Source organism: Drosophila suzukii, chromosome X (genome assembly GCF_043229965.1).
Source record: "Drosophila suzukii chromosome X, CBGP_Dsuzu_IsoJpt1.0, whole genome shotgun sequence".
Lineage (NCBI taxonomy): Eukaryota > Metazoa > Arthropoda > Insecta > Diptera > Drosophilidae > Drosophila > Drosophila suzukii.
This window is the reverse complement of record NC_092084.1, coordinates 8,612,282-8,619,761: the sequence shown is the minus strand read 5'-3', so window position 1 is coordinate 8,619,761 and position 7,480 is coordinate 8,612,282. Positions and strand designations below refer to the sequence as shown.

Here is a 7,480-nt window from a genome sequence, read left to right as displayed (position 1 = left end):
CCAAAAACTTTACCTAGGTCTTGTACTGATCAAAGCACTCGTACTATTTCCGTTCAGTTCAGAAATAAATTTTTCCTTGTGTACGATCGCTGGACCGTGTGAGTGCGCCATGTATGTGTGCGTGTGCGGTGGAAATGGGGCTTGCTGCTGCTTTCTCTGTCCGTTCTTCGCCGCTCTCCGGGTTTCGGATTCGGATTGGGGTTCGGGCTTGGGTCTGGGCTTGGATGGTTCTTCTTCTTGGACGGATCGGACCGCTGGGAAAGGCATAAAAGTGGCGCTCGACCGCCAACAGCAGCCATTGCGCGTGATGCAATTGAAGTGCTAACACCTCGTACCGCTCGAGTTTCCAGCCAGCAGTGGATCGCCAATCACCAAAATCATCTTCACCAGCGGAATCATCAGCAGCGTGGACACATTCTGTACTTCTTCTTTTTTTTTTTGGTTCAATCGCGTGTGTGAAAAATCCCACTCCTTGCGGCTGCGATTTTGGCAAGTGAACACAACCACAAGTGAACAGCCACCGAAAATCACCATCAATACAAAACACAAACTGTGAAAGTGCAAAAACACACTGAAAAACACTCGCTAAAGGATTAACGCAAAAAGCCACGGAACTAGTGCAATATTAACTAAGCAGAAGGTAAGACCACGACGGAAATCAAAAAAAAACTGAAAAGTGATTTTTTTTACATTTTTTTGTTTCAAAACCAAAGTGGATAACAAGATTTTTAAAGTTGTGAGCTCAAGGATTATGTACCAAAGTTGAAAATAATAAACCATAAAAGGACCTAAAATATGAAATGAAAATAAAAACAAAATTAAAAGAAATAATCTCTTTGGTTAAACGTAAAAAAAAGAAGTTTTAAAGATCAAAATTTAAGTTTGAATATAAAATTAGAAGGATTTCTAACAAAAAGTTTCTTTACTTTGAAATATTAGTTTCTCATATTCATAATACAATCTGCTAATATAAAAATTGTTTTCCTAAACTTATAGGCCCAACCATCCTGTCTATAGTCAGTTCCAAAAACTTTAAATTACAAATATATCTCCTTAAATATCTACACCCAAAGCAAAGAAACAATTTCAGAAAATTCCATTTAAAAAATGCGTGCGTTTCTTCGCCCATTCTATTGCACCTCTTCTTTCCCTTTTTTATTTCGTTTCCATTACGATCATGATTGCCTCCTTTCTCGTCGTCAAAAGTGACACCTTTCGGAGTGAGTAGGTTTCTGTGCAGGAGGTCTCTTTGCTTTTTTTCACTGCTATTTGCCCGGCCAATTGTCACCTGCTCAAAATTCCCCCTTTCGTGAACCTTTTTACGCCTTTTTCCCCCGTAACGACATTGAAAACGAAAGACTTAGGCAACGAACTTGAAAAGGAAAGACTCAGGCGGCAAACTCGAAATTTCCTTGAAAGTCCGTGGCACATTGTTTATGTGCATGACCAATGAGGGATGCGTTTGCAGAACTTGCAACATTTTCAATTTCATTGGAAAGCGTAAGAGTACGGAGTGATGCCCATTTTGACCCAATTTTGTGGAAAATACCTGATTATTAACTCACTTACAATTTTCAAAAAGGTTTGGTTTAGAAAAAAGTCTTTTAGAATATGAAAATGAAAAGTTGCACTTGGCGGTTAGCCCCCTATGCTCTTTTCTCGCTGTTTGGCTGTTGGCTGTTTCAGTTTTCTGCTAAAGTCATTAACGCAATTAACCGTTATTACCCAGCGGTATGGTCACCCAATTCATTAGGAAAGCATTTAGTGGCCAGTGTTCTTGTGCGTGTGCGCAGAAAAACTAAAGCAACGGTCCCGAGAGCATGAGAAACGCATTAAAAAAACCACCGCCGCTGAAGAAAAGCAGTAGCAGAAGAACATTGCGGTTGGAAATGTGAAGAAACAGTGAGGGACAGAGAGGGAGACATAGGCAGAGCTACCGGGGACAACACGAAAACCGAACCCAACCCAACCCCATTTTTAGGGGGGCCCCCAGATGTGGTGTGGTGTCTGGCGTTTGGTTTAATGGGTTTCCCAGTAGCAAAACGAACTCGGTTCGAATGAAAACTTTATTGTTTTCAGCACCCCGGAAATAATGTAATAATCTTGCATTAAAACGACCTCGGCCCAAGAGTGCGGGTTATACTTTTATAATCGAATCGTAAAAAGTTACGAAAAAAAGTGAGGCGCAAAGAACATAGAACACAAAGCATAGAACACAAAACATGGAACACAGTGAGCCATTAAAGGCGATTTGGGAAATGGAACCTGGAACCAGGAACCTGCAGGCGGAAAACTTCTGCACTTCGGGAAAGAAAAGCGGCAAACAAAGAACCGAAATGAAATGCCGACCCCAAGGGGCAGGCATTAGCATCCCAACATCAATTAATGTCTTGCCGCGATGCAAATCAACGACAGAGCCATTAAACCAGCCTCGCAATCCATCAATTGAGGCAGAAAATGAAAAAATAAAAAAAAAATGGAGAAAAACTAGACAAATAAGATCGCATTTTCTCCTCATTAAAGACGGATTTCCACTTTAAACTCTCAACTTACTCGGCACATTTCTCTTTTCCAATGCGTGTTCAAAGTTGACCCAAAAACAGAAGAAACAAAAGCAAAGGAAAAACAGAACACAAAAGTAAAGATTTAATGCTAAACGCGAACGTACGTTTTTGGCCCAGTTTAAGCCAAAAGCGGAAATTGGTTGCGGGCGGCCGACTAATTTGAAATTCCAAATGAAACGAATGAATTCGGTCTGATTGAGATGAGTCGGGAAAAGCGCCCTCTGGCGGTCACTCCACCTGGCCGTTCTTCTCCCGTTTCTTCGTCTTTCTTCTCTCTGTTCGAGATCCCCTTTCTTCGGTCGGTTAAAATCTGGCACATCAAAACACAAAAATCAACGGACTTTGGAAATTTTCAAGGGGGAGATTAAAGTTGGTTTTTATTAAGACAGCGCCCTCTGGCGGTGGCTGCAGCTGCAGCTGCTTTTTTGCTTCCTCTTTCTTTAATATGTATTGAAACTGTCTTAAATGGATATTAAATTCTTTAATAATAACGTTATATATTATCTTTATAATCCAACAGATAAATTATAGATTTACAGACTGCGTAACTTCTTTATAGGGGTTCCATGCGCTAATGCGTTGGCATACATAGATTGGAATAATGATTCCTTATATAATGTTTGGACTTTCTATCCTGATCTTCCTTTGATCTTCACTTTAATACCGTGTTGAGAGCATTTGACTGACGTTTGATTACCTAATGAACAGCACTCTTCGTGTTCTCAGCCTCCCCTCATTAGCATCTCCGATTTCATTAGCTTCCCGCTTTGGTGGCCTTCTTTTTGGCTTGTGCCGCTTGGCTTGGCACAGATTCTCCTCTCCTCCCCAGTATTCTTTCATTCTTTTTGGGTTGCCTATGTGGGTCAGCTCGGATTCGGAGTCGGATTCAATTGGTGGCACCTGTTCGGGCCAGACGCATGACAACACACAATTGGAGTTGGAGATTTGCCAGGCGAATGAGCAGAGCTCTCCCACTCACTTGCCACTTGGGATTTCGAGGGTCTGTTGAAGAATGGTGCGGCGATACAAGACCGAGTGATGGGTGATGAGCAACGAGTGGCGAGTGAGGATCACATGAGTGACGAGTGATGATTGAAGTGGGTTCTGAAGAGATGGGCTCATGGGTACTCAGGCTGGCTCAAAGTCAGCGAAAGAGTTTGTCTTAAAGGCAAAGAGATGTTTTCTTGATTATAGCTTAAAGGATTACATTCATTGCTTCATTCTGCATACAAGAGGCTAGAATTCTGGTAAAAGTAGAGAGCATTTAAATATAATATATAGGGAGAAATGAGTTGAAATGATTGCAAACCTATATACCCATAAATGGTATTCTTAGAAATCACATTAACAATTATATCCATATGCAGAAAACAGAGTTATGAGTAGTAACCAAAAGTAGAACATAACCATAGGATACTATGATTAGAGTGCCAAAATAACACAGAAAGACACTCCAAAACCAACTGGCCTTGAAGCGAAAGACATGAAATTGCAGGAAAGTGGCTCTTTGGGATCGTCTTTCTTCTTTTCTCGTTTTTATTTTGGCAATAAAACGAAAACTGTTCCAAATCGAATTTGCTTCGTCGTTTGGCCATGGTAATTACACCAAATATAAGCCAGATCATCATCGTGATGGGGTAGATTCTTCTTCTTCGGCCATCGTGATGATGATGACGATGATCTGGCACTTGTGTTGTCGTTCCAGCTGAAATCTTTTCGTTTTCTTTTGACGGAAACAAAACGAAAACACAGTGTTATAAATGCTATCAAACGAAAAAAAAAGCATCAAAGATCTCGCTTGAGGAATCTGTGCTATTCCAACGGTTGTTTTGTTTACAGCCCCGACTTCCCAGCCCAACTTCCCCCCATATTTGGTATTATAAGCCATATTAAAACGAAATGCTTCTTAGTTATGACTTATATAGCTGGTTCTTGGCGGCGCAGAGAAAGAGGAAGGAAATGTGGGCCAAAGTTGTGTTCGGTGTTCGGATCTCTGTTTTTGGCTTTGGTTTCGGTATTTGGGATTCGGTATATTGGCTTATGGTTTCTTGTGCTTTTTTTGTTGTTGTCATAGCACAATGACGCTGCCATAGATGTGGACCCAAACTTTCGTTCCCAATTAGGCCATAAAATTATTCAATGGAATATGAGGCCGATAGCAGTAAACGCTAAATGAATGCACTTAAATGATAAAGTGAATGAATGAATGGAATGAATGGCCCGGTTCCAAACGAATGCAAAACCAACTGCCGGCTAATTTGAATAGCTGATTGTTCCGGAGCAAAGCGAATCACTTATGCCGATTGAGTTGTAATAAATTACTCACAAAGTGAATCCCAATGCATACATGCATAAGGACAATTAAATTCTGATTATAGAATATCACTTTTCTGATTACACTTTTTTTGGGAATAATAAAATAGAAATCAGGCAATAAAGTTTTAAGGTTGTAGGGACTTAAGGGTCTTAATAATACCTGATAAAATCCTAACCAGTTTATGATTTACAACAGAATACCTTCTGAATGGAATTTTGTATGTTTTTTCCTTAAATAAGAATGAACACACATTTTATGGAGGTCAAAGTCGGTAATTTGCGAATGAATCATTCAATCAAACATTGATGAATGGGTTTCATTCATTGAACAAATATTGTCTTCCAAATCACATAAACTAATTTAAGAGAAAGCAGAAACCAACTTCAAGAACATTTGGCTTGCTTGTTTTATATTTTAACACCTTTGTATTTATAAAATAATTACCTCCGACAAGCAGCAAAAAGAAATTTCACAAAATACGAATGCTTACAATTTCCCTACATTTTAAATTAGCATATTTTCTTCAGAACAAAAAAAAAGCTTTTGAAAAGAAAGGCATTTTATGCATTTATAACTTTCACAAGCTTATCTACGTAAAGCACGAAATGCCCAGGTCATAATTACAGCCAATTAAAGCCGTCTGTTCTTCCTTTCCTTTTTTTGGTTAAACTCGGTGTAAATTACCAAAAAATTCAAATTTAAATTTAAATTGATTGATGGGGCGCTGAAAGAAAGGTCTTCTTCCCAGCAGAAAGCAGAAAAACTAACCGGTGAACGTGTGAAAGTGTTCCCATTTCATTTTCTTAGGGTCCGTGACCAGTGTCAATTTCAAGTTCTCGTTTCGACACATTCCAAATGTTTTTTCTTCAGTTTTTTATATATTTTGTTTTTGTTTTTTTTTTTTTTTGGTTTTTCGTTTTTTGGTGCACTTGACGTGCTTGGGGAAAACGAGTTGGCCAAGACATAAGCTTTTCTTGGGTGCGTGAGTGCCGCCCATTAGGTTCATACACCTCGTTGTTCTCGGTTATGTGTGCTCTATTCCCTGGCTCAGGTGGGCTGGACTGGGGTTCACTGTACCTGGTACTTGGTACTCGGTACTCGGACTTTAATGAGTACACAACAAAGAAAAGGGCTAATTACGAACGTCATGCGTATGCAAATGGCAATTGGAGGAGGGCTGGGCGGTGGAAAGTGTGTTTTTGGAGTGTACGAATGTTCTTTCTCTTGGTATTACCATCTTTCAACTCCCCCAGATTTTTCAAATCCAGAGCAAATCCAGCCAGGCGTTGCACTTCACATTTGCATAGCATTAGCAATGGCAATAGCCATTTCATTTGAATGGAGAATGATTATTTATTTCTTCGCTTTCCCTAGCCGCATTTGGTCGCGTTTGTGTCTTGAGTCTTTTGTTTTATGGGGGCTCTCGGTGGTGGAGACTTGCAATTCGGTCAAGTAATCATTTATTCTCCGCCTTAATTGCCGGCATGTTGCGCCGCTCACCGCTCACTGTTGTTTTAATTACTCAGCATGTTGCATGCAAATCTCGTTGTTGCAGGAAAATGAGAAAAAAAAGATAGAAAATGAAGAACGCTCAACCCGAGCGACTTTAACCCACAAAAATGGGTGTGGCAGCCATATAGTGGTGGTGCTATATAGTTAGGGGGGCCTGTGTATATCAATATGCCATTAGCTTTTGCTGGCGGGGTAAAAGCCGTGTATCTTTGTATCTGTGTATCTACCTACTAGTAGTTACCGTTACGCAGCAAGAAGATGCCACAGAAAACATGTTTTCAAAGAACCAGAATCGGAGTTTCGGCATCTGAATGGTAACTGAAAACAGAGGCGCGCTCGCCGCCTCAAATGGAATTTTCATTTTTCAACTTTTGCCATCGTAAAAGGCCAATATATATATATATATATGTAACCCCCTCTCAGAAAGTGGCTTAAATTAAACGGAACGAGAGGAGAAAATAACAAAAGAAGAAGAAGCCGCGCTGCAGCAGCCGCACAAATCGATTGGAAACTCGTTTTCAACATCATTTGACTGGAAAGTGCATTTGCTGTTATTAATATATATATGTATGGATAGGCAAGAGATGCGATGGGGGGCCAAGATATGTTATAATTAAGTGGCATTGTTTTCAGGTGGAGTGGAGTGGACTGCGGTCCGTTAGAGAAAACACTTGGTCGAGTAAAAGATCCCAATCTCAAGACGAACTTGAAGCGTAGAAATGCCGGAATTGGGATCATCTTGAGCTCACTTCACTCAAGATCTTTCAATAACATGTTGAAAGTCAAGTTTTTTTTGTCTCCCCAAAACCCGAAAAGTGAGAAAACAATCTTCCTAATAAATTTGGTGCAGCTTCGATAAGATGATTGAATTAAGCTGGGGTTTTCTATCGGAAAAAATACCTGTGTACTTAAGATGTTTGTGAAAAATGGTCAGCGGAGAAAGTGCTTATTAAGTGGACAAAAAGAGCTGTCAAAATCCTAGAGAAATCGGAGACCACTTCATTTTTATCTAAGTGAATGAAGTGATTGTTGATCGTTGAACAAGGCCTATCAACAATCATCATATTTCCCTTTAACAAATATCCCT

The 7,480-nt window shown here is 39.9% G+C and overlaps 1 protein-coding gene across 1 annotated transcript in view; it reads left to right on the top strand.

Annotated features, from left to right (window-relative positions):
• The first annotated feature begins 283 nt into the window (after positions 1–283).
• Positions 284–7,480, top strand: part of tyn (trynity) — a 37,195-nt gene continuing 29,998 nt past the window's right edge. Inside the window, exon 1 of the mRNA XM_017083570.4 lies at positions 284–640. The gene's annotated coding sequence lies outside the window, so the exon portion shown is untranslated. The remainder of the gene's footprint in view (positions 641–7,480) is intronic.